This window comes from Marmota flaviventris, chromosome 9, assembly GCF_047511675.1.
Source record: "Marmota flaviventris isolate mMarFla1 chromosome 9, mMarFla1.hap1, whole genome shotgun sequence".
NCBI lineage: Eukaryota > Metazoa > Chordata > Mammalia > Rodentia > Sciuridae > Marmota > Marmota flaviventris.
In genome coordinates this window covers 21,891,985-21,919,119 of record NC_092506.1, presented here as the reverse complement: position 1 = coordinate 21,919,119, position 27,135 = coordinate 21,891,985, and the positions used below count along the sequence as shown (strand labels likewise).

Here is a 27,135-nt window from a genome sequence, read left to right as displayed (position 1 = left end):
GGGCAGGGCTGGAAACGCAGGGGTCCCCGTGTCCTGTCCAAGCCCAGCAGAAGCTGGCTCATTTGGGTGTGTCCTCTTCCTGGCACGTTCCAGGGACAAGGGCTGACCTTACTGAGAACTGACCGAATGGCACCCTGTGGACTCCTTGTCACAGCCCGGCAGGTGACATCCGGGCCATCTGTGTAGGATGGCACCCTGGAGCATCGGCCCACTGTGGATTAGAGCTGGGCTGGCTCTGCACTGGGGCGACCAGGGTCCAGCTAAGCTTCGGACCACCAAGCCGTGCAGTCCTGAGGGGCCCGAAGGGACCCAGCAAGGGGAAAGTCCAGATCTAAAGCAGGAGTCCAGGCTTCAGCCAGCGCTGCTGCAGACCCACCGTCCCCTTTTCCTTGGGCCACTGTGGTCACCCAAAGTTGTTAATAGGGGAGGCCGCTGGCCGTGGGGACCTCTGCCCGCTCCCTGGCCACGTCTCTGGCCGTGCGCTGCAGGCGGGGCGGGGCTCGAGTCTGCTAGGCGCCCCGGGTGGGCTCCCAAGTGCTCTGATGCCCGGGTCCCCCATTCGCGCCCTGGGGAGAGGACCCAGCCGCACAGTCAGCCCCAGGGCTGGGGACGGTGCCGTGGCCACTTCTGCACCCTCCCTGAGCCCGCTCCGAGCTTTCTCCACTGGTCTCCGCAGACCCTTTGCTGGGCTGTGGGCTCCCTCCCTGGCACAGAGGGCACCAGCCCAGAGTCAGAGTTCCATCCCTAAGGGACGCGGTCCGCAGGCAGCTGGGATGCCTTCTCATAGGAGCCATTTGGTCGCCAGAGCGCCCTGGGGTCCAAACTCCACCATGCAGAGGACCTGGGAGGGTTTTGACTGATGACATTCAACCTGACCTGCGGCCACAGAATTCCAAGAAAGTTCCAAATGGGATTCCCAACATGAAATTGCCTAAGATGGATCCCGGCTGTCACAGCCAACATGGGGGGAGGGGTGGTCCCTCTCCCCAACTCCTCCTCGGCTTTGGTACCCAGAGGAACCCCGGGGAACCCCCTTTGACAATCACAGGCCATTAGGTGACATGTAATGAAGCCAAGACCCAGAAGGGGTGGCAGCTGACCCAGGACTCTGAAGCAGGCACGTGCGCTAGACTATTCCCATTCGCAGTAACATTTCCTTTTTATAAGAGAACTCACTGGGTTTCCTCTGGCCATTGATCTCAATTAATCTCCCCGAGATGTGTCTTTTGGTAAGGACGCTTACTTAGTGGCTGACATTTCTGAGACACTCTCTTTCCTCTCTTCCCGGGAGTCATAGGTAAAGGGTGGATGGATGTTTATTGGTAAAGCAAGAGAAAGGGGGCTTTTCATTTGGAAGCTTGGGAAACACAGTACTTACCCAGAGAATCCCACCTGGGTTTGCAGGTGTTTAGACACCCAGGAGGATAGATTATGGTAAAGAAATAAACATCGGGACAAAGTCAACCCGTACCAAGGTGGTTGGGGCCCCGGGGGCTCTGTTTGAATGAAGGCCTCTTCTCCGTGCAGCCCCTGCCCTGATTCGGTTTTGCAGACCACAAGACATTCTTCCCTCAAAACCTGATTTCCACATGGATTTAGCCAGCAGTGACCTGCCACGTGAAGAGACTTCCCGAGAATCAATAGGCAAGGGTCCCGGGGGTGGGGTGGGGTCCACGTCGGCTGCATATAAAACACCCCAGCAAAGACTGCAAGCAGCAAAAGATGGGTATCCAGGGCATCTGGGTGTCAAAGTCCCTTCATTTTACAGACAAGGCATGTGGCTCAGAGAAGCTTGGTGACCTCACCAAGGCCACACAGTGAGTTAGAGGCAGAGCCTGTGTCCCCTGGGGTTCCCAGGCTGGGGCCCTTCCCAACACACTGAAGGCAAAGAAATAATGATAATAAAATCATAATAGAGCAAAGGGTGGTTCCTAAACTGGATCCCAGTGCAGGCAGAGAGGGGTCAGGGCTGTGAGTGACAGTCTGGGACGTCATCAGAGGAGGTGGAGAAGTGCCCAGGACATTTGCCCGTTACTGGCCAACGCCCAGCTGTGCCCACTGTCTCCGTGTGGCCAGGGGAGGCTGGAGAGCCAAGGCGCCCTGTGGGCTGGCCGTGGGGAGGGACACGTGAGTCCGATTCCAGGCTGGCGGGGCCTTGGTTGCTGTCAGCACAGGGTGTTCTGGGAGTGGGTGGGGACGCCGTCTTGGCCAAGCCCAACCCTGGCAGCCGGCAGATGTGTTTATTTCTTCCTTTTCCACTTGGGAGGCTGCGGGCGTCTGGCAGGGCGGGTGAGCGCACAGGCTCTGGGGTTGGTGCGGCTGCCGGGGTTCGGACGCAGGTTCTTAACCCTTGAACCTGTGATCTGGTCCACCGCTGTGCTTCCTCCTCCTTACCTGCAGAGTGGAGAGTAACTGATGGGGGCTTAGAAAAGTGCAAGCAATTTGCATGGGTGATTCAAATGGGGAATCCTGGGAAGCAGCGTGTCTGCACGTTTAAAAACTAAGGTTTGTCCCTTTTCCTTTTCTGATTATGAAAGTCACACCTACATGTGCCAACAACCTAAAGATAACGTTTGCCTATATCTCCTTCCAATCTCCCGGCCCTGTGCTGTCTGTGTGTAGACACAGGTTAAGTAAAATGTAGGAGGTGATTGTTTGGACTGAGCTCTGCCTCAGGCCCACCAGGCCCATCAGAATGGAGTCCCTCTTGCTAAGGTTACACACCAACCCCAAACTGGAGCTGCTTATCGTCGTCAAGATCTGGCCTTGAAAGAAATCAAGTGCAAGGTGACAGCAAAATCCCCAGACGGGCTACCCTTAGGCCGCAGGGTAAGGAGAGTCACTGGAAACTGGCTCATCTGCTTGTGGTCCCTGCCTCTGTGTCTTGTCTTGTACCTTTCCCACCATCGGAGCCCCCCGCCCACCCTGGCCCTCTCTGCTCAGAGAGAGCCTCCCATTTTGTAGACGGGGCGGCCTGGCTCATGAATCGCTGATGAAGCCAATTAGATTTAAGATCCACTTTGTGAAACTGTGTTCTTTGACAGTGGTGTGTGTGTGTGTGTGTGCGCGCGCGCGCGCGTATGTGTGCATGCGTGCGTGTGTGTGTGTGTGTGTGTGTGCATCTGCATCAAGAGAGATGTATCGAAGACGTGAATTGTCAGTAAAATGGAGAAAAAAATGAAAACCAGGACTCGCTTATAAATCTAGAATGTAGGTCACAGACTGACGTCAGTTATGACAGAGTCAGTCTCGTGTCCTGAGAAGAATCAGAGGATCAGGGCCTTGGAGGAGGAGGGAGCTGGGAGAGGTTTTCTGGGATGGTCCCGGAGCGGATTCTGGTCTGTGCCCTGTATTTGGCAGAGGAACCCTAACCTTGGAGTTGTCTTTTTTTTTTTTTCTTTGTTAACCAGCCAAAACCCGTGAACAAATACACATGCCATTTCACACTGAATCGCGTTCCTCTAGAATTCCCGGGTGCTCAGTGATGCTCAGCGGGCTCCAGGAAGATGGTGAGAAGTCTCACTCCCTCCTCCCCTGATTTCCATGTCACGTTTCTTTCTTTTTTCTTTTCTTTTCTTTTCTTTAGGTATCAGGGATTGAACTCAGGGGCAGTCAACCACTGAGCCACATCCCCAGCCCTGTTTTGTATTTTATCTAGAGACAGGGTCTCACTGAGTTGCTTAGCACTTCACTGTTGCTGAGGCTGGCTTTGGACTTGCAATCCTCCTGCCTCAGCCTCCCCATTTGCTGGGATGACAGGCCTGTGCCACTAAGCCCAGCTTCGGATCCTTTTTCTTTTTTTTTGAAAAAAATATTTCATTGTTTTAGTTATGGACACAATGTCTTTATTTTATTTTTATGTGGTGCTGAGGATTGAACCAAGGGCCTCGCACGTGCTAGGCGAGCGTTCTACCGCTGAGCCACAACCCCAGCCCCAGGATCCTTTTTCTTAACAGAATCTGTGATATTCTCTCTGATTGTATCTAGAAAATGGCGCACACCTCACGGCTCAATACATTTTCAAAATCAAGGCTCAAGGAAGAACCAGGAGCCTCCTTCAGAAGTCGTAAGCTGAGCTGTCCTCTCTGCCGGTCCCGACCTCCTGCCAGGGTCCCTAGGCAGTCCCTAGGACTCGCCCTGATCACTCATCTTGCTTTATTGTAATTATCAATTTCCGGCTGGACCGAGGGTTTGGAAGTCAGGGCCTTGCTGCATGGAAGGGCTCCTGAGCCTGAGTCCCAGCATGAAATACGCGGGCACGTGATTCACTTCCCAGAAGCCCAGGAGCCAGAGAGCCAGGACGTGAAGGGGCCTGGCCTTTGTCACTTGCAATCAGATGAGCCATGCTGCTAGGGACAGGCAGGGGCTCCTCTCTCCAGAACTTCTTGTTCTTTGAGTCAAAGAAGCTCCAATCCCCATCAAGCATGGTGGCCTTTATACCAACCCCGTCCCCCGATTCTGCCATTTAATCCTGTTGGGACACACTTGGTCTCTTCCCTCGGGGGTCTCTCTTGACCGGGCTCAGCTCTCTGGATTCCTAACTTTCTTTCTTAATCAAGGTCCTTAAAGGGGTAAAAAGTTCTTGGCACTCTGCTGGGGAGGGCGAGTGGGACTTGAAGGATTAATCTGCACACTATGAATTTTAAAGCCCTCTGCTCCTGCTGAAGGGAAGCCTATCAAAATGCTAATGTCCCCGCAGGCCGCCTCCCGCAGCCCCTATTCTGCATTAGAATATATTTACATGGACTGGAGCAGGGAAGGGTTACGCAGAGTTGGGGTGCGGTTTGCCGGATTCCACGCCCGCTGTGGCCGTGAGGTCTGAGTTAACAGCCCGGCAGAGGCGGCAGCTGCGGTGGCCGCGGGGCTGGCCCTTCCCTCAACTCCGGTGAAGTTCTCGGAGCGGCGGGGTGGCTGGGTGGAAACATCTCTATTACCGTCGTGTGGCTTTTAAACACAGCTTCCCTCGGAGGCCGCGCGTCCTTGGACACGTGTTCCAGGATGCTGGGGACCGCACACGGTGTCCCCGCGGAGTTCAAGGTCTGGACCGTGGAGACACAGTCCAGCGCGAAGGCCAACTCCAGCCCCAGCCAGTCTCTGTTCTTCAACCAAGTGCCAGGCTGTTCCTGAGGCCCTTGAGACCCCAGGTGTCCCTCCCCTCCGCCCCTGGGAGCAGGACACTGCGGTGCTGGCTGCATCCCCCAAGCTGGCTGGACTGCAGGCTGCTGCCCTGGGCAGCTTTGCATGCAAACTAGATCCCGGGCTCTGGCCCTGCCTCTGGCCCATGTGGCTCTGGGACTGCACATGGGGCCTGTGGCCTCTGAGCCTTGGTTCCTGCCCTTATCAGTGCAAGGGCGCCTGGCCTCCCTCCAGCAGCGGCTCACCAGCCGGCAGTTCCACAAACGCGTCCGGACTCGCCTTGCCCACCTGTGAGATGGGCACGTGGCTAAGACAGCCCTGCAGGGTGGAAGGAAGTCTGGGGGACCGTCCTTGTCCCCCTCTCCCTCAGACAATGGCAGGTGCTCTCAGGGAGGACCAAGGGGAGCAGGCGTAGAGTGCTGCCCAAGGACAGCAGGACCAAGGGCTTCAGGGCTCCCCGGTCTCCTTCCTGCTCAGCGGGAGGCCTGGCCGCATCTGTCTCAGGCAGGTACTGGTCAGGCGGGCACCGAGATCCAGGCTGGCATGTGCCCTGATGCACAGAAAAGCCCCCAGCAGATGGGATGCGGAGGGAGGTAATTGCTATCAGCCCTTGAGAGTGAACAGCCCCAGAGCCAATTTATGGGGTTGGGACAGTCCCTGCCTTCCCTGCCCAAGTCACCGAGAGCTAATGGCTCAGTTCCTCTGGGCAGACCCTCAGGGGTCTTGCTGGCAGCATCCAGAGCCCACGGCTGAGCTCAGTTACACGCGGGGAGAAACCCCGGGCTCCCCCACAAAACTGGAAAGACCCGCCCCACCTCTGCCCCACTGAGACCCAGGGGCACAATTAGGAGGCTGATTGGGAGTCTCACGCCAGAACGGAGGCTGGTGGGCGGAGCGGCAGGGCGGCTGGGTGGGAAGCCCCGCCCTCTGCCCTCCCCCTCCCCTCCCCTCCCCTCCCCCTCCCCCTCCCCAGCGAGACCAACGCAGGTGGAGAGGCTCTTGCCAGGGAGACTTGGATGCGCTCAGCCTCGGCAGCTTCATTAAGGGCTGCCCGGGGGGTTGTGCGCTGCAGGGCGCAGCAGGAACCATCCCAAGCCCCCCTGCCCAGCCCCCCACTGGCTAATTTAATACAAAGCAAAACAAAGCCCTGGCTCAGCTTTGGAGCCGTAAACTGCAGAGCTTTTATCTGTCAACAAACAATGCATTCGGCTGGCAGGGGCCCCGTCTGGATCCTGTGGCCTGGAACTGCGCGTGGGGAGGTGGCCCCTTCGTGGGGCCTAAGAGCAAGAGTTCTTGTGGTCTCAGGACTTGGAAATGTCGGCCTTGCACCCAGGAGGCCGGAAGAGATGTAGGGTGGCTGCTGGAGCGAAAGGGGGAGCCAGGTGGAAAGAGGGACAGGGAGGAGGGGGAGAGGGGGAGTGTGAGGAGGGAGACAAATGGACTGAGAGAGACGAGGGGGGACGTGAGGGAGGACTATGGGTGGAAAACCGCAGAGCCGAGTTAGCCAGGGGGAGGCTGCACCGCCCAGCCCTCTCCCTCCCACCTCCTTGCAGCTTCCTCCAGGCAGCCTTCCCAGCTTGCTTCCCGCTCTGAAATCCTACTCTCTTGGGACTCCAGGGTGCAGAGACACTAACCCAGTCTTCAACATTATCTGAAAACTTAATGCATGAAATATTCCAAAGTTCAGCTGTTGCCAATTAAATGCCGGTATGGGGATGGGGGTGGACCCCCATGTTCTCTGTGTAGGACTCTCATGAAGGGGGAAAGGGCTCCAAGGAGGAGCGCTGGGAACCACCCATTAGGGCCACTGTGCTTTTTCCCTGGAGGTTTTTTTTGTTGTTGTTTGTTTGTTTTTAATTGTGGTTAAAAAAAAACCACATAAAATTTACCATCTTGACCATGTTCAGGAGCACAGTTTGGAGGCATTACATACGTTCATAATGTCATCCAACCATCCCCACCAGCCTCCACAATAACTCTCTGGTCTTGTAAAACGGGACCCGTGTCCACTCAAGGACACCTCCTCCTCCCTCTGACCCACCTGGTGCACACGCTCTGCTTTCTGTCTATATACACACCACACTTTTATCCACTCACTTGTTGGTGGACATTTGGGTTTCTTCTGTTTTAACTGGTGCAGATAATGGTAACCATGAACATGGGTGAACAAACATTGCTTTGAGGCCCTGCTTCCAATTATTTAGGGTCTACACCCATGAACGCAGTGGCTGACCCCATAGCAATTCTATGCCTAAGTTTTTGAGACTCTTCCACACTGTTTTCTATTTCATTTTACATCCCCACCATCGGTGTGCAAGGGTTCCCCATCCTTGCCAACACTTGGTACTTTCTGTTTTTCTTTCCCTCCCTCCCTCCCTCCCTTCCTCCCTTCCTCCCTTCCTCTCTCTCTCATGGAAGCCATCCTAATAGGAGTGAGGATTATGTCACTGTGGTTTGATGTGCATTTCCTAGTATCAGGGACGTCGAACATCTTTTTTTTTTTTTAATTTTTTTTTTTAATATTTATTTTTTAGTTTTCGGTGGACACAACATCTTTGTTTGTATGTGGTGCTGAGGATCGAACCCGGGCCGCACACATGCCAGGCAAGCACGCTACCGCTTGAGCCACATCCCCAGCCCCGTCGAACATCTTTACATGTACTTCTCAGCCATTTGTATGACATTTGTGGAGAACTGTCAATTAATGTCTTTTACCCGTATTTTAGCTTTGTTGCTCATTTTGTTATGGTTGAGTTTCAGGAGTTCCAAATGTGAATTCCTGGTCAGACATGAGTTTTGCAAGAATTTTCTCCAGTTTCACGGGTCTCCTTTTTACTCTGTTTGCATTGTCTTTTGTGCACAAATGTTTAAAAATTTTATGAAGTCCAATTTCTCTATTTTTTTTTCTTTTCTTGCCTCTGCCCTTGGTGTCATATCTAAGAAATCGTTGCTAAGTCAAAAGTTAAATTGCTGTGGCTGGACTCTCCAGCACTGTGTTGGTTGCAAGTGGCAACTTTATCTTGTTCCTGATCTTCTGGGAAAGCCTTTCAGTCTTTCACCATTCAGCATGACGCTGGCTATGAGTTCTTCATAAATGACTTTTATTATGTGGAGGTAGTGCCTCGTACTCCTAGCCTGTTGAATGTTTTCCTCATGAAAGGCTACTCAAGTTTGTGAAATGTTTTTTTCTGCATCAGTTGAGATGATCATGTGCTTTCCCCTTCCTCTTGTTAATTCATGCATCAAACCATCCTTGCATTCCGGGAACAAGTCCCATTTGGTCATGGTGTGGAATCCGTTTATTGTGCTGCTGAGTTCGGTTTTTTCCAGCACTTTGCTGAAACTTTTGTATCAGGGTTACTGGTCTGTAGTTTTCTTTCAGTGTCTCTGTCTGGCTTTGATATCAGCATAATGCTTGGCCACTACCCCTTTTCACATAAAAGTAGTAGCAGATTGTATTTTATAAAACACTTGCTTTATTTATTAACTTCTTTTTATGTTCTGGGTACTATGGGAATTACTTGCAATCTATTAACTCATCCAATCCTTCCCTTGAGCCTGTGAGCCAGGACTATGATCGTCCACGCTTTGCAGGTGAATACCCTAAGATTTAGTGGGATTTTCTTTTCCAGTAGCACATGGGCAGCAAGGGGCATAACTGAGGTTTCAGCACAGGCCTGTGGGAAACGAAGCCTGGTGTCTTAGCCACGGGGTTTGACAGTCATTCAATGCAGGGGGCTCCCATCTCCTGACCTGACTCCTGCCCAAGTTATGTGCAGGTAGCAGGTCACGTTTGGGGATGAGACTCCTTGTAAGCCCATCCTCACATAACCATCAAAATGGGGGTTAGGAGATCCTGATCTCTTCTCCAGAAATCCTGATCTGTTACCCATGTTTGAGTTTTGCCCCAGATGGCATCTCTGCAGAGTGGCACAGGGCTTCCATTGGCAGCTGTCTCTCTGCCCTAAACAAGGCAGCTGACCTGTCCCAGGCCTGTTCACCTACTGCACACAGTTGGCCTATTGCACCAGATGCTCTGGAGACCAGGACTTGACTCAGACACAAGACGACTTTGGTCTCCGTATCATACTGTTGATATCTGGTCCACGTGGATCATCCAGGGCCAAGGCACAGGGTAGCTCTGACCACTCCTTTCTGAGGGATCATCTTGTGGGTCTACAGGTGGAGCAGGAGGAGCAGGTGGGGTAGTGGGGTGATCTGGGGCCTGACTGTTTGGGCTTTGTGATCTGCTCAGATCCACATACTCTGGAGGACTAAAGCAAGAACTTCTGTCACTCTAAGCATCACCTTCTCTCAGGGTCTAGTGAAAATTATACAAGGAGTTGAGAGCCACCCAATCGTCCCTGATCTCCATCAACTTAGCCCTGCTTCTCCCATTCGGTGAAATGACTGCTATGAAGGGTCCATTCATCCCTGCTCTTTCCTCATTTGCTTCCACCTATTCACCCATCCACTCATCCACCCACCTACCCATCCATCCATCACCCATCTATCCATCCATCTGTCCACTCATCCGTCCACCCACCTACCCATCCATCCATCCACCTATCCATCTGTCCACCCATCCACTCACCCACCCATCCATCTACCCATCCACCCATCCACCCATCCATCCGTCCATCCACCCATCCATCCACCCATCCATCCACCCATCCATCCATCCATCCTTCTATCCCAGCAACCAGTGATAACCCCAGTTCCTCCTTTCCACTACTCAAGTTCCTGTATAACCCTCTCCTCTACCCACCCATCCGTCTGTCCTAGCCCCTGGCCATCCAGCTCTTATTCACAGAGTCAGGGTCTGAGACCCACAGACAGAGGATGACACCATCTCTATAGGGGCACTTAGAGCCCAGTGGCAGGCAAAATCACATGAACCAAAATATACTATTACCTTTACACACAAATTGTTAGGGGAACCCAGAAAATAATTACATTATGACTGTTGGGGGACTGGGACGGTTTCTCAGAAGAAATCATGAAAAGGATGTGTAGAGTTTGTTAAGTGTGGGGAGGGGTGAAGTTCAGAGTTAAGAAAGGTAAGAGAATACCAGACCCAGTGAAAATCAGTGAGGTTGGACGGAGCGTGATGGTAGAGTATATGAGGGTCCAGTGGGCTAGGTTTGGGCGGCCTGTGTGCACTGAGGATCTGAAGATGGGCCTGGAAGGCAGCTGGTGATCAGATAATAAAAGGTCCTGTGTATTGACAAAGGGAGGCCAGGGAACGCACTGGAGCAGAAGACACACACTGCTCCACATTTATGGGCTCACTTCGATGGTGGAAAGGGCAGGTGGGAGGGCACGGAGGCTGCAGGCTGGCAGAGCAGCCAGGAGCCTGTCTGTAGCCAATGCCGAGGCTGAGCCAGGAAGGAATGGGCAGGAGCTCTGGCCACCGAGATGCACAGGTGACCTGGGAGAATGCGATGGGAGAGAAATAATAGCTGGGAAAACAGAGATAAGTTACTGGTGGGGTGTCTGTTTCCCAGGGGTGCTCTGTTGTGAAAACTCAGCAGGTTGCAGACACATGTGTGTGTGTGTGTGTGTGTGTGTGTGTTCGTGAGGGCTGCAAACGGCAGATCTGACATTGAAGATTCTCATCTGGGCCTTACCCAGGACACTGAGTGGCTCTCAGAGCTTTTCTTATAAATTGAGAGCTCAGCCCTTAGTTCTTAGTTTAAAAGAAAAAAGAGAAGGGAGACCCTCTAACCTGGGATCGAGCCAGGCCCTCTGCGCTCTGCACTGAGCTTGGTCCAGCCTGAGACTTATCTTCACAGCAAACCTGCAAACCTATGCCTACTGTTGATGAAGCTGTATTTCGTGGATTTTAGGCTTTTTTGTTTGTTTGTTTTTACATTTTAATACCTCTGAAACCATGCTGCATCAGACAAAAACTGATATGGTGTATAATTAGATTAATTGGCAGTATTAGACTGCTTAACATGATGGTGTGACTGCAATCCACGAGGCTGACATCCAGGAGACAGGACACTGCCCTGCTCTGTCACTTTCCCTATATGACCCTCTGATCAGTGAGTTATCGGGGCTGGGACCCAATTTCCTAGGTGAAAACTTCCCCTGGCCCTCGGTCTTTCCACAGGGCCTCTGGTCACCCAGCACCCATCTCCCCTCTGGGTCCTAAATCCCCTGGGCGGGACCTGGGATGGAGCAGCCAGCACCCCATCCTCCTCCACGAGGCGGGGCGGAGGGGCTGGAACGAGATCTCAGGAAAAGGGGAAGAAATGCCCAGGCCCTGGCTTCACTCACACAATGTAGATGTGCTTAAATGGGAATCAGGATTAGCGCTGGGTCTCGCCTCCTGGCAGCCTGGTAATCACCTAATCCCCTCTCGGCTGCGGGGAGGCAGGATTCCACCCGAACCCAGAGAGAGCAGGAGGCTGGGAGCGCCAGACCTGAAAAGTAATTTTGTTAGCGACGGGTCTTGCCCACACCTCCTGACATGCAGCCCCCAGCTCCTTCCCAGCGTGGCTGCGGCCTTTAATTTCGTTAATGTGTGACATTCGCCCAGGCTGCGTGGCTGACGGGCATGCTTGACATTAATACGCGTCCCGCGCGGTCCCCGGAGCTCATAAAAGCTGATTATCAGTTCTGAGCCAGTAAATGCAGTTCCCAGCTCAGGAGGGCCTGAGTGCCTCTGAGATGCCCTGGGCAGCAGAGCAGTGGACATCTGCACAAGCCAAGGGACAGACCCCCCCTTTGTCAGCCACCGCCACGCAGCAGGGAAGTGACCAGGAAAGCCCTTCTGTAGGCAGAGCCCGGGGTTCAAACTCACCACCCAGCCCAGAGGCTCTATGCCCCGTGATTTGCTGTGAATCCATCCAGCATTTGAGGAAGCCACGTGTGGCATCTATCCAAATGAGGTGTGCAGACGTGGGCACCCGGTGGTGGCAGCCAGGTCCCGGTGGCCCGGAATGGACACACCCCACGTAGCACTGTGACAAATGAACGGTCAATAGATTTGGTCCACACCCGCGGTGGGATCGTTGCCGCTATGGAAAAGACTCAGGGACGTGGGAAGGTTTCCACTCCCGGGTGCCCAAGTCTCATCACCACCGACGTGTGGCACGTGGAACGAGTGGGCTCAGATCCGAGGTGGAAAGCCACGCCTCTGCGGGCCAGGCCCACGTAGGCGCATGCGCACACGGATGTGATTGGGTGGGAAAGTCTGCAAAGTCCCATTCCAAAGGACATTCTGCTAAATAGGGTGGGTGGGTAATGTGAGAATGACGTGTGTGCGCACATGTGTGTGTGAGGGGGTGGCTGACGCAGCCTGGATGGGCCACTGAGGCACAAATGAAACCGTGCCCCGCCCTCTGGCCCAGCCCAGCTTCCCCACTGTTGACCGTTCTGAGGACCTTCCTGTGGGGGCACGTGGATGTCAGGGACCCCACTGCAGGGGTGGCCCTGCGGCAGGTTGGCTGGCGGTGGCTGGCGCCCGGGCCACGTTACCACCCCCTCCGAGCTCCCATCCTCTTCCCTAAGGCGGAGGGTCTTTCTCGGGTTCTCGACCTTATCATCAAGGCGACGAGAACTTGACCCGGGACTCCTCCTTTGGCCTTGCGCAGTCATCCTCGCTGCCGAAGGACCTGGGCCGGGAGGGCCTGGCTGTGGGCTGCCTGTTGCTTTCTTGGCTGTCTGAGATCCTGCTGGTCCCGGCTGCTGGCCTGAGCCTCAGCGGGCAGCTGTGCGTCCCTGTCACCGTGAACTGGATCTTTCCCCTGCCACCTGGGAACTTCCCCTCAAAGAGACAGAGGACTCCGTCTGGGGCTGAGTTCTTCTTTACCATCCAAGACCTTTGCTCCCATGGCTTCTCCCTCGAACAGGGAGAGCGGCATTCATTAGGCGCCGACGGGTGCTCTGTGGTTTTCACGACTCAGAGAGCCCAGTTTCAGCCTGAGGAACTGGAGTTCCCACACCAGGGTGTTGGTGTTCTAGCTAGAGGCAAAGGGACGCAGGGGACGGGTGATGTCCACTGTCATCCTGGATGCCGTGGGCTCCCCTGGGAGGCCTGGAAATGTACCCCAATCCATGGGCCCTGGGGACATCCCTGGAAGCCGTGGTGGGGCTGGGTGCTGAGGTCTGGCTTCCGAGTCCCGGTCTGCTTTCTGCACCTCAGAGAATGGGAGCAGGGGCCCTGGGGAGTGGGAGCACAGCTGAGCAGAAGTGGTGCAAAAGCCACAAGCCTCACAGATCCTGCCTTTCTCTCTCTTCTCCCTCAGGAGTTTATCCTGAAGCCACCAGCAGAAGGAGACCTCGAGGGGATCTTGTCACCTGTGGACCGAAAGGGAAAGAGGCCAGTCGGAAGAGGTAGGATCTAAAAACACCGAGGTCGGCATCTTGGTTATACAAACAAAACCGTCTCATCTCAGAGTGGTGTGGGCCTGTAATCTCAGCTGCTCGGGAGGCTGAGGCAGGAGGACTGCAAGTTGGAGGCCAGCCTGGGCAAGTTATAGAGGCCCTGTCTCAAAATAAAATAAAATAAAAGGGTTGACGATGTAGCTCAGTGGGTTCAATCCCCAGTGACCAAATAAATAAATAAATAATGGGTCCAATCCTCTGTCCTCTTCCTGCTCGGCAAACCCATCATTTCTGAACCTGGGCTGCCTCACTCCTTGTCCCATCCCTAGATGTCAACTTAGGGAAGGGGCAAAGGGCCAAGAGCTGATCCAGGATGTGGATCCAGGAGCTGTGTCCAGGGCGGCTCCCTCTCCTCCCCTCCCCCTTCCACGCCCACCCAGTCCTGGGTCAGAGAAGGAAACCTCCTTAGGATGGTGCCTACTGCCCCGCCCAGGGCCCCCTGATCGGGTTTACACGCACAAGGACCAGGATGGTCACCAGATTCTGGGACGCGGCTGGGAAGGGGAAAGCCCTGCTCTCTCCCGAGGCTCCGGCTGCCCACGGCCCCAGGACTGGCGATGAGCTGCGTGGCCTCACGGGAGGGTCCTGAGTGAGGAACCAGGTGTCCAGCCTCTGGCCGGCCTCGGCCACAGTGTGTCCTAGGAGCCATCTGTCTTCTCCCTGTGAAATGCGGTGGCCGGGATGTGACTGTTTCCCCCTCACGTCCTCCATTTCTGAGGTTCCGGACCAGAGCTGACCAGGAGGAGGTGGCGGGGGTGTGGGAGAGAGGAGGACGCGGAGGGAGGCTGCAGATAGGGGAGGCCGTTGGCAGCTCCAGGAGAGCCGGTTGCCTGCCGTGGAGAGAGCCGGCGGCGCCCGGGCTGTTCCCCTCCTCTCCCTTTGGAGCCACCGCAGTCCAGGCAGGTGGCCCGCAAAGCAGGGCCAGGCTGAGGCTCCAGCGGACGGACGGCGGCCTGTGTGGCTGTCCGTGCCCCACGGCCTCTGTGTCCTGTGGCCCCGAGGAGCCGGAATCTTAACTGCAGGCCTCCTGGCAGAGGCCTTATCATGGGCCGAGTCCTGCCTGGCTCTGTCCATCAGAAGGTGCCTGCTGGCCGTTTCCCCTGGGTGGCTTCTCCATGGGGAAAGGATCTCTTTAAACACAGAGAAAGCAGCGGGGGGTGGGGGGACAGGTGGGGGCGGGTGTGTTGCTCTCAGTTTACCTTGAGGGGGGCCAGGGAGCCTCATGCCTTAGCCCACCTCTCTGGTTAACCTGGAAACAGGAAAATGTTCGTGACAGGGAAAACATAAGGTGCTCATGAAGCAGCTTGCTGGGGCTTTGGAGCCAGGGGACGGAGGCAGGTCCCAGCTCTGCCCCCCAGTAGCTGTTTGACTTAGGGCGAGTGGTCTTCTCCAGCCTCGGTCTTCTCATCTGTGAAATGGGCGCATGGCACGTGTCTCGCCAGGCAGTCGTGAGGGCAAGGTCACCACCGTGGGAAGCCCTGGGTTTGCTTTAACGTGTGGGGGCAGTGTGCCGCTTCCCAGGGTGACCTCCCTGAAGAGGCCCGGGCTCTGGGGATTGTAAGAGTGGGTATTTGTCACCAACAGGGAGGTTGCCATGGGGATGCATACCTCTCTCTGTTCAGGGTCTAAAAAAGGCTGCAAGAGGGACCTGGCTTGTGTCAACTCTGTTCTGACATCCTGGGGCTCAGGGCCATCTTGGGCCTGAAGAGTCTTCCTGGCCTCTACCCCACAGCTGACACTTGACTCCCATGGTCTCCCCACCCCCCGGGGAGCAACAACGTGCTCTTCCCAAGTGGGGCCACCTGGGCTTCCCAGAAGTTGTAAGTGACTCCGGGCAACTCCTGTGCCAGGAACAGTGTGTGACCACAGCTCCTCCAGTAGCCCAGACACCTAAAAAGGCACCTTCTGCACCCACAGTGGCGCCTCTTGAGTGTGTAGTCCCCTACCCGTGGTGGCACTCTGCCCAAGTTCTGCACCAGGCATGCCCAAGTCCGGAGCTCAGGCAGAAGGGAAGTGCCCAGGGTCTTATCTCCCCGCAGGCAGCTGCTGGAGCATCCTGAGATCTGAGGACAGGAAGCAGGTGGCCGGAGGGGCCCACTAGGCGCAGCCACTCCAGGCTCCAGTTTACGAGGTCTCTCTGTTGTTCATGCTCTTGGTCCCACCCAGGAGCCACTGCCGAATCCAAGGCCGTGAATTTTTACCCCTGTGTTTTCTTCTGGGAGTTTTATAGATTTAACTCTTCTGTTGAGGCCGTTGGTTCCTTGTGAGTTGTGCATCATCATCATCCTCGTTTGCAGAGCTAGGGACCAAACCCAGGCCTTGTGCATGCTGACCACGTGGCCGCTCTTCCGTGTGAGCCGCGGGAACTGCCCCGAGCCGGCTTCGTGATCGTTTTTAATAATCTCGGCTGGAGAAGAGTCACACAGAACAACTGTGGCGAGGAGGGGAGGACGACGGACGCCACCTCCAGATGCCATGTCCGCATCGGAGGGCGGAAAGTGACCGGCCCAAGGCCACTGGGCTCTGAACACCGGGGAGCAGCCTCGGCTGCCGGTCTTGAGCCCTAGTCGGCTGCGCCTTTGTTAGTTGGCAAATAGAAAATGGAATATTTGAATGGACCCTTACAAATCAAGTGAGAAGCCTCCGTGGCCGGGGCTCTGCTGGGTCAGCTGCTGACATTGACCATGCTCCCGGAGCCGCTGGAGGGAGGGGACAGAACCACTGTCCCTGAGCTCGGGGGTGGGCAATGGTAACTCCTCCGTTAGGGAAGAAGGGACTTGTGGGGTCCAGGAGGGAGATTAGGCTCTGGACTCTGCTGCTTTTGAATTTTTAAAAAATCAGGTTACTTAGTGGGGCCCGGTGGTGCACACCTGTCTTCCCAGCTGCCGGGGAGGCTGAGGCAGGAGGATTGCAAGTTCAAAGCCAGCCTCAGAAAAAGCGAGGCCCTAAGCAACTCAGTGAGCCCCTGTCTCTAAATAAAATACAAAACAGGGCTGGGATGGGCTCAGTGGTCGAGGGCCCCTGAGTTCAGTCCCTGGTACCCCCCCATAAGTCACCTTACCTTCTAGAGCACTTTAGGCTCCCCGTGTCCTCCAGGTCAACACCTGCGCCACAGCGGGTCACGTACCGTAACTGATGACCCGACACATCGCTGTCACAGGAGCGTCGCTGACCGAGGCTCCCTTGGGGTTGTGGTTCTGTCAAACGTACAGTGACGTGTGTGCACCATCACAGTGCCACGCAGGACAGTTCCGCTGTCCCAGACATGCTCTGCGCTTCCCCTCCTCCGCCTCCCTGCCCCTTGACTACCTCAGATAAGAGAACCCTCTGTTCTTTATCTTTTCTTTTTCCTTCACATGGGCTTATTCAGTTAGCCTAACGCCCTCAAGGTCCCCGTGTTGTAGCGTGTTCTGGAATCCCCTCCTTTTTAGGGTTGACTAATACTCCATGTTGTGTGCACACCGCATTCTTCTTGTCGATCCACCAGCGATGGATGCCGGGTGGCTTCCGTATTTCAGCTGTCAGGACCGTGCCTCTGAGCCCGTGCCTTCTTCACACTGAGCCGCGCTCCATTTCCTGAATGTGCGACGATTGCTTTCCCTGTCCCCAACAGAACGATGTCTTTTTGCTTCCCGATTTCAGGACTTAGGACGAGCTGCTGTCAGCCCCTGTGCTCAGGTTTTTTGTGGCTCTAAGTGTTCAACTCGCAGTTGCTGAATTGCAGGGTCAGAGCAGCTCTGGGATTATAAGAAATGGCCACAGTGTCTTGAAGTCCCTGTGCCCTGCTGGACAGCGCCCAGGGTGTCTCCGGGGTGTGCATTTTGGCCTTTCTAATAAATGTGCAGTGACCTGGTTTCCTTGGAGCCTCTTGTTGCCCCCTGGACGTCTCTGGTCCCATGTGTGTCTGGGACTTTTGCTGCTTCTTAATGGGGGGCTTGTTGCCCTCTTGTTGGGTTTTACAAGTTCTTTGCGTCTTTCCAATGAGAGTCCTTTCCCAGCCAAAGCACCACCTGGGGCTTGTCTTAGGTGCCCTTGACAGTGACTTTCCCGGCTGCCCAATGACTTCTTTCACAGCTTGCACCTTTGACCTCTTTCCGGACACTGTCCCCCACCCAGAGTCATCTGGACTTTCTTCTGGGTCGGCTTCTAGGAATTCTGCAGGTCTCCTTGTGACCTGTAGGTCTGGGTCATTGGAGTTCATTTCTGGGCAGGTGCAAGGTCTGCGTCCAGGTGACGGCAGCGATGGCCCTGCGTGTGGATTTCCAATCGTTCCGGTGTGACTTGTTGGGGACTCTCTCATCCCTGCTGTGTTGACTCTGCTTTTTTGTCAAGTGCCAGGTGACTGCATGTGGAGGGTCCATGTGGCACTGTCCGTTCTTGTGCCGATGGCAGAGTTCCGACGGCGTGGCTGTGTGTGCGTCTCCGTGTCAAATGCCCGTCACTGCGTCCCTCAGCGTTGGGCTGGCCCTTTGGGTCCCTCATGGTGTGAACCTCGGATTCCGTCTGTTGAGAGCCGCCTGACGACTTGGGGAACTCTGGGTCAGTGGTTGGACGGAGCGGGGAGCTCTGACGTCCTGACAGCTGGAACCTTCTGCCTCAGACGCGCACTGACTCCCCTCCTTCTTCTCGGTTTCTTCGATCACGGTTTCGTGGTTTTCCCCCACAGGTCCCCTATGTGTTGTGAGGGCCAGGCCTGGGCGTCCCTGCTCCCTGTGTGGGCAGAGCTGGGTCACTTCCCATCCCCAACCTGCTCGTCAGCGCTGGGGACAGAGCGACGGGCGGGGCAGGGCCACATCTGGTGGATGTTAAGAGTTTTCTAGAGAAACAGAACCGAGAACCAATGGCATTGGGTGTGTGGTGTGTGTGTGTGTGTGGTGTGTGGTGTGTGTGTGGTGTGTGGTGTGTGAGTGGTGTGTGTGAGTTGTGTGTGTGTGTGGTGTGGTGCGTGTATGGTGTGGTGTGTGGTGTGTGTGTGTGTGGTGTGTGGTGTGTGTGTGTGTGGTGTATGGTGTGTGTGGGGTGTGTGGTGTGTGTGTGGTGTGTGAGTGATGTGTGTGGTGTGTGGTGTGTGTGTGTGTGTGGTGTGTGTGTGTGTGGTGTGTGGTGTGTGTGTGTGTGAGTGATGTGTGTGGTGTGTGTGTGTGTGTGTGGTGTGTGTGTATGTGGTGTGTGGTGTGTGTGTGTGTGAGTGATGTGTGTGTGGTGTGTGTGGTGTGTGTGTGGTGTGTGTGTGTGGTGTGTGGTGTGTGTGTGTGTGAGTGATGTGTGTGTGGTGTGTGTGGTGTGTGTGTGTGTGAGTGATGTGTGTGTGGTGTGTGTGGTGTGTGAGTGGTGTGTGTGGTGTGTGTGTGTGGTGTGTGTGTGTGGTGTGTGTGGTGAGTGGTGTGTGTGTGTGGTGTGTGTGTGTGGTGTGTGTGTGTGGTGTGTGTGGTGAGTGGTGTGTGTGTGGTGTGTGTGGTGTGTGTGTGTGTGTGAGTGATGTGTGTGTGGTGTGTGTGGTGTGTGAGTGGTGTGTGTGGTGTGTGTGTGTGGTGTGTGTGTGGTGTGTGTGGTGTGTGTGTGTGTGTGTGTGTGTGGTGTGTGTGTGTGAGTGATGTGTGTGTGTGTGTGGTGTGTGTGTGTGTGAGTGATGTGTGTGTGTGGTGTGTGGTGTGTGTGTGTGTGAGTGATGTGTGTGTGGTGTGTGTGGTGTGTGTGTGTGTGAGTGATGTGTGTGTGGTGTGTGTGGTGTGTGAGTGGTGTGTGTGGTGTGTGTGTGTGGTGTGTGTGGTGAGTGGTGTGTGTGTGTGGTGTGTGTGTGTGGTGTGTGTGGTGAGTGGTGTGTGTGTGGTGTGTGTGGTGTGTGTGTGTGTGTGTGTGTGGTGTGTGTGTGTGGTGTGTGTGGTGAGTGGTGTGTGTGTGTGTGTGTGTGTGGTGGAACCTTGGCTCACAGGACTGTGGAGGCTGACCAGTCCCCAGCTCTGCAGTGGGCAGGCAGAGACCCAGGAGAGCTGGTGGTGTCCGTTCCAGCCCAAGGGCAGGAGATGACCAGTGTCCAGCTCAAGAAGTCTGAGAGTCCAGCTTCCCTCTCACTCTGGGGCAGCCATTGCTGTCCATTTTGTGCTGCCACAACAAACCCCCGCGGCTGTACGATGGGAAAAGAACACGATTACTGTCCCTCCCTCTGGAGTCCGGGAAGTGCAGGATGTGGACACAGGATTCGGGTTCGATTGTCTGGTGAGGGCTGTGTGCTCCCGTGGGAAGACACACTGGCTACTCACATGGCGGAAGGCAGAAGGGCCAGGACGGGGTGAGGCCGAAGCCTCTTTAAGGGTGACCTCCGTCCTGTGGGTGGGAGAAGTGCCCTTGTCCCATCCCCTCCCAAGGCCCTGCCCTTCACACCGCCACACTGGCCACTAAGTCTCAGAGGGACACATTCAAGCCACAGCCCTGAGGTTCCTTGTTCTCTTCAGGTCTTTGATTGGACGAAGCCACCCATACTGGGGACACTCAGCTCACACATACAGATGTAATCTCAGCCGGAGCCACACTCACAGACCACCCTGGACAATGTCTGTCCAGATGCTGGGCCCCGTGACCCAGTCACCTGGACACCTAAAACTCTCTAGGGTGCTTCACACCCGGGGGATGATCTTTTAATACTTGCGTTTCTGTACTAAAAGATCATTATTATTATCATCATTATTATCATCATCCTGCACGCTGGGCACCAACCAGGGCTGCTCTGCCACTGAGCGACATCCCCAGCCTTTTTTGTTTTGAAACAGGTTCTGGGTTCATGGCCCAGGTTGGCCTTGAACTTGGGACCTTCTTGCCTCAGCCTCCTGAGGGGCTGAGGTTACAGGCGTGTGTCCCTGGCCCTGGTTAGACAAGAGGAAGTCTATTTTAATGGTGATGGTGAAGTCAGATCAGCTCTGACCCTGGTGGGGAAGGAGCCATCGTGGAACGTGTGGTGAACCTGGTCTGCGTGACCTCGCCCATAAAGAGCATCACGTCATCAAGAAGGAAAAACAAACAAGAGGGGGACACCTTTTAGTTACGTCCATGGACGATTTTGGGAAAAGAGAAAACATAAACGTTTTTGAATATTTATGTTCGTAGACGTCACTTCTGAAAGTGACACTGTGACGTTTGGAGGATGTTTTGCACAGAGGGTGGCAGTGATGGCAGCAACCCTGTCTCCGTGTCCTTGTCCCTACCTCACTGTGCTATCATTTATTTCAAATCCATCGTTTTCAGTTCATCATTCACGCTCAGGGACGGCTGCGCCATGGGGCTGGGGATCTGAACTGCACGAAGAGCCCTCCAGGGGTTCTGGACGCTCTTGAAATGAACGTGTGTCCCCGAGGGTCCGGGGGCCAAGGTCCTTGGAGTGAACGTTAATGCAGAGCGTTTTAGAGGCTAAGGGTTTCGAACGTGCCCATCTGAGATGGGCGTGTCCTCCATCAAAACTTGCCAGTGATGCGGTGCTGGCCCAGAGCTCAGATGGCCAAAGACCTTTCCCAAAGCCCAGTGGTCCACCCCGCCCTTGCTCAGAAAGGCCAGCTCGTAGCTGGTGTGAGGTCTGCCTTTACACTCCCAGGGGCCACTGACCCCTTCCTGCAGCTCCCTGGCAGGCCCTGGGCAGACGTTCCCAAGGGAGGGGCTGCTGGAGGGGGGGAGGGGGGGAGCAGGCTCAGGGCAAAGTCCCGCCTGTGACCAGGTGGTCTCTAGGTGCAGTGGATGGAGGCAAAACAGAGCCAGGGTCCCCTGACTTGGAACCTACGTGGCTGCAGCTCCTCGGAGCTATCAGGGTTCCAGCACCACGTGTCCCTGGGCGGGCACTGTCACTTGGTCCTCGGGGTGACAGCTTGCCTGGTGACTGTGCGAGCCCCCCCCCCCCCCCCCCGTTGGTCCCCGCCTCAGCGCCATCCCTGCCTGGGTCTCTGCCCCCTGCTCCCTCCCCAGCAGCGCAGTCTGTGAAGCAGCTGTTCTAATTAAAAATCTCATAAATGCCGGGGAGAAGAGCCCAGGGGTTTGTTTTTATTTCCTGCTAGACTCCCCAGAGAGGTGTTTTGGTAGGAAAGATCCCTTTGGGGCTGAGATCTTCCTGGCAGACTTCAAAGACCAGTCTTCGTAGGAGCACGGCAGCTGTTTAATCTGAACTTGAACTCGGGGCCAGGCCTGTCCCCAGGAGGAGGACGAGGACTGAGGGCGAGGCCAGAGTTTGCTTCTGGGCCTGGGCCCTGCAGGGTCCACAGCTGGGCAGTAAATGTCCAGGCCAGGAGAGAGCAAGGGACCTGGGCAGCGGAGCTGGCTGCACCCCCCTGGGGGGTCACGGTTGGAGGTCACCTTCCCGCTGAGGCTGTGGCGGCTGGGTTGGTACCAGGGCTCCCCCGGCCTCCCGCCCCCACTGCGCGCTTCTTCCCCAGCCTCCGCCATTCCCTGGACCCTCTTTGGCATGTGGAGATTAACACTCCCAGCCGCCATCTCAGAGCGCTCACAGTGTGACAGATCAGCAAGGGCCCTCTCAGGAGCACAGCTTGCGTGTGCCGCTGTTATTGTTAAGGCAATAAAACAACAACTCGGAGAGCTCGGAAGACGGAGGCGAGGCCGTTCCGTTCTCTCCGGCCGAGAGGCCCCGGCTTCCTGCCTTTGTTCGGCCGGGCATGTGTGCCTGCGGAGGGGCCATCGGAACGTCCGTCCGCTCTGTTCGCTTCCTGCTTTTCTTTGCACCATCCACCACTGCAGGACAGTGTGTGTGGTTCCTTCCTGGACATCACAGGGTCACGGGAGCCCTGCTGGCCAACACGCAGCCGGAAGCTCCTGGGAGTAGTTTCCAGATCTACCAATAACATCCAGGTCGCTCGGTGGAATTGGAACTCGGTTTAAGCAATGCATAAATTTTTAGTGCAAGTCCGTCCCACACGATATGTGCTCCACGTACTATTTGGCACATACATGGAAGGTGGTCATTGACCTGAAATTGAAACTGTGTTTCACCTGGAGGCCCGCCCTGGGCTGGCCGTAGCTTTTAAGCGCGTGTGTTCAAAGCAGCTTTCTGTGACTATAACAAATGCCCGAGACAATCAACTTATAAAGAACAAAGGTTTATTTTGGTTCATGGTTTTGGGAATTTCAGTCCATGATAGTTGGCCCTGTTATTGGGGCCTTTGGTGGCGCATCCTGGAGGGGTCATGTGCAGAGAAAAACTGCTCGCCTCATGGTCAGGGAGCAAAAGAGCAGGAGAGAAGGGGGTCGAAGGCATGTCCCCAAGGACCTGAAGACCTTGCACCAGGCCCCACCCCTTCTAGGTTCCACCACCTTTCACCAGCACGGAGCCGGGGACCAATCTTAAATATGGAACCCTTTGGGAACATTCCACAATGTGTGTAGTCAGTGCTCCTCCTTTAATGGTGGAGAAAATTCTCTGCTAATGGATTTTCTTTCTCATCTCCCTAACTTGAACCTCTCCATCTCTCAGTCATACCTCCCCTGGCACCTGCCATCCGAGCTCTGCAGCTTGGCACACTTGGAGATCCTGGAGGCCCATTCCACCCCCAGCCTCCTATGACTGCACACGCGGGTTTGCTGGCCCGGGGGGACTGTGACTCAGCGCTCCCTCTCGGGGACACGGAGCTGCCTCCTCTGGCACCCACCTGCACCTTGGCATAGCTGAGAGCAAGAACGGCGTCTGCTCTCCTTGCTGTGTGGGAAGGAGCCAGGCTTGAGGATGTTGGCCCAGGGCTGCGAAGCACAGAGGTTAGCAACGCCCTTCTCCTCATCAATGAATTTATTTTTAATTCCGAGGCAGCTCCAGGGTGATAAAAATATAAAGCTAAGTGGCAGACGGTTAGAAAAAAGCCCCGAGTGACGGAGTCGGGGAGACAGGCTGTTGCCTGTGGTTAAACGGGGTTTCTGTTTAACCGGGGTTGCGCAGGACGCCTTCCCATTCAGCTCCTCGTGTGCCTGTCTTCCTAAGATGCCTCGGCCTGCCCCTGGTCTCCTAAGTGCACCATCATGACCATAACTGAGTCTCTCTGCTGGCAAGGCTGCTGCAGGGGGCAGCGAGCTGCTGGGACGGCAGGCTTCACCCGGCTGGTGCTGGGCTCTGGGGCCGTGGGGGGCGCTGCCCCGTGTGTTCCCGCCACCTCACCGTCTCCCCAGTGGCTCGAGCCAGGGCCCAGCAGGGGCAGTAGAAGTCCATCACGTGGGTGGGGACGCTGAGGTCCAGTTGGGAAAGGGCCTGCCCAAGTCACCTCTGGCAGGTGAGAAGCGGGTCCCAAGGCCAGCAGAGGCCAGGGCCTTCATCTGCTGAAAGGAGACAGCACCCCTCAAATCCGTGCACACCCTACCCCGGGCCTGCCTCCAGCCTCTTCCCATCCCTCCTCCTCTGTGCCTGGGGGATTTTGTGCTCAGATCCTGTGGCCCCAAAGCCTGGGTTTGAATCTCCACTCTTTCCCCGGCTCCCTGGGTAGTTCTGGACCTCAGTTTCTCATTCAGAGTGACCAGTCTCTGAGGGTCCCTGTGAGGACTCCAAGGCAGGGAGCCTGTCCCAAGGCATGTGCCTGGTGGGGCTGGGCACTGTCGCGCCAGGCCTTGGTGAGGAGGGTGCAGCTCAGCCATGCTGCTCTGGGCATCTGGACGGGACGGGCTCTGGGTCCATTCCTGGGAGTTTGCAGGGCATGCTGGGAGGAGGGTCCGTTGCCTGGCAGGTGGGTGTTTGCCCCTCCCCAAGCTCCTCTTGTCCTGGTCCCAAGGAAAGGCGCTGAGAGGGAGCTGCAGGTAACTTGGGAGAGGCCCGAGCCTCATGAGGCCTCTCTCCCAGCCCGGCCAGGGGTGGTGGCTCTGGAAAGGCCTCTGTTTGGGACCCTCCGTCCTCTCCCCATGGGCCAGGGACCTCCAGCATTTCCAGAGGCAGCTGCTTTTGTTCTGATCCAGAGATGCAGCCGACACTGTCTGTGTATGACCCTTGAGCCCTCCTGGGGGGCAGTGTGGGGTGGGGAGGACACCTTGCCAAGCCAAACCCCGCCAAATGAGGCCACCTTGTGTGGTCCCTCGGGGCACTGGGCTAGTCACACCCTGGGTCTTCTGAGCAAATCTGCTTCATTTCACCAGTGACCAGCACCTCCTCCTGCCTGGCCTCTGCCTCCCCTGCGGGTCACCCACTTCTGAACGCACCCCTGGGATACCCCTGAGATGCTTAGGGGCAAGGACTTTGCAGCCAACTAAATAGTCACTCTGGTATTGTCGGAGAGGAGCAGCAGCCGTGTGCAAAGCCCCTGGGCCGGGCAGCTTTATTTATGCATTTATCTTTAATGGGGAGGCTGAGAGCAATTGCATGGTTTGTGAATATTTACAGGCAAATTACTACAGAGAGGAAATGAATTCATTCTCTCTCCTCTCCCACCGTCAATAGATCACGCCGCGGTCCCTGTCGCCTCTCCCACCTCCTTCCCTTTTCTTTTTGCAGCTACTTGTGGTCTTTCTGCCAGCTCCAGGCGAGGAGGCTGGTAGGCATGCCAACTTAATGCACCATGCGTTTATTGAGCACCTACTGTATGCAGAGCCCTGACTGGGGTGGGGGCGACCAAGGTGAGCACCTGGGTCCTGGTGGGTTTTCTCTGCAGGACTCTGGGGAAGGCTTAGTCAGCAGAAGTAGGTACCAGGCAATGGCCTTGAAGGACTTTTTTTCCCATCGGAAAGGGCAAGCCAGGCTGGGGGACAGCAGAAGTGACCCGTCACAGCTATGACGGGATGGGAGTTTTGGGGGGCATTGAATCTTCTGGTGTAAGAGGAAGTGGGAGGAGCAAGAGCTGGAAATGGGGGTTCCTCCTGCATAAGGGGCTGCGCGGGCAAATCTGCCCCTTTCCAGGGGGAAGGCTTCGTTGGCATCACTCCTGTCCTTAAGGCCAGGAGGAGCAAATAGGAGAAAACCCAATTGTCAGGGGCCCTCCCTTTTCCCCAGCAGACATCACTAATCAGTTGCAGCACCATCGTTAGCTCCAGTGGTCCCCAGGCAAGGAGCCCAGCAGGCATTGCCAATCAATACCAGGAGCACTCATGGGCTCAGGGCCTCGCGGTGGACGGCTGGATCTTAGGGTGGCCTTGGCCACGATGCACGAGGAGGAAATTGCTTCTTTTCTCCATGTTCCATTTCCTCACCTGTGCACTGTGCAGAGGGACGGCTTGCTTGATTTACAGGGACCATTCCAGTGCTAGCCAGCGTGTGTTAATGCACGTGTTTATTTTATTTTTTATAATTTATTTTAAAGAGAGAGAGAGAGAGAGAGAATTTTAATATTTATTTTTCAGTTTTCGGCGGACACACATCTTTGTTTGTATGTGGTGCTGAGGATCGAACCCGGGCTGCACGCATGCCAGGCCCGGGCTACCGCTTGAGTCACATCCCCAGCCCCTGCCCGTGTTTATTTATCTATTCTTTCTACAAAGTCGGAGTGTGTACATGCTACACCTGGTGCTCAGAGGGGTCCTGGGGAGACCCTGGCGGTCCAGGAAGCTAAGATCTGGCCTCTGGGAGCAGAACCCAAGAGCAAGGCCACCTCATCTCCTTCAGACAGACAGCGAGCAGGCAGCCACCTGTCCTTGGCTGCAGTACTCAGGCAGGGATCACACAGGGCTCCCAAGGGACACTGATCTTGGTCTCCCAGCCCATGTGTCTAGATCAGATTATATGTCACTGACCCCATCTGGCCAGTGAGCCACAGCCCACGTTCCAGGTCCTGCAGAGCCAGAGGGGAGTTGAGGTGACCCTGTGGTCCCTGAGAGGGCCTCTGGCCAAGCCTTCTGGGAGCCGCCCCAGGACTGACCTCAGGGCCTCCCCCGTGCGTGGCTTCCCCTGGATTCCCAAGGCCTCCTCCCCTCCCTCCCCAGCACATGGGCGCTGAGCCATAGCCGTGAATGTCCCAGGCAGTCCCCTCTTGATTGCATTCTCAGTTCACCCCGTCACTTGACATGGGAGCAGCCTTTACCCTGGGATTCTGGGGCCAGGGAAAGACCAGAAACTTCCACACTGCTCAGAGACTCTGTGAGCCCAGTGCTCTCAGATGCTGATGGGAACTCAGGGCCCATCTTGTCTTCAGCCTCCTTAAAACACGGGCTGCAGCTTCCTGGGGCCTGTGAAGAGCTCTGCTGAGTCTTTAAACCTGCGCAGAGTCCCCACTGTGCGGCGTGGTCGGTCACTGATTTTTTTCTGTTCCTTTAAGAGAAAGCACTTGAGAAAGACTGGCTCAGCACACGGGGTAATGGAGGTCTCCGCCAAGGGCAGGAGCAGCCAGAGATGGTGCTTAGTCGTCCTGTGGCCGTGGCCTTGCTGGAGGGCCCCTGGCCAGGCCCACCCTGCCTGTAGGCCAGGGACAGGGAGGCCTGTTGGTGACCACTTGGAAAACCTCTCGGACACCTACCTGAGTCTCCTCACCTGGTTCGTGCAGCAGGTCCAGGTGCCGGGGCTGCCGAGGGCTGCCAAGAGGTGGCTGAACTGCTTTTTTTTTTAATGTTTGAACCCTTTAACTGGCCCCTGGAAAACCAGATGGCCCGCTTCCGGGGGAGGGAGAGGCCCACACGGGCACACACGGCACTCAGGACGCCTGTTAGCGTCTTGAT

At 55.7% G+C, this 27,135-nt stretch overlaps 1 protein-coding gene across 4 annotated transcripts in view; it reads left to right on the top strand.

Annotated features, from left to right (window-relative positions):
• Tspan18 (tetraspanin 18) overlaps nt 1-27,135 on the top strand; it is a 147,922-nt gene that overhangs the window by 15,472 nt on the left and 105,315 nt on the right. For all 4 annotated transcript variants that reach the window (XM_071616285.1, XM_027936372.2, XM_071616283.1 and 1 more), the window contains exon 2: nt 13,395-13,482. The gene's annotated coding sequence lies outside the window, so the exon portion shown is untranslated. The remainder of the gene's footprint in view (nt 1-13,394; nt 13,483-27,135) is intronic.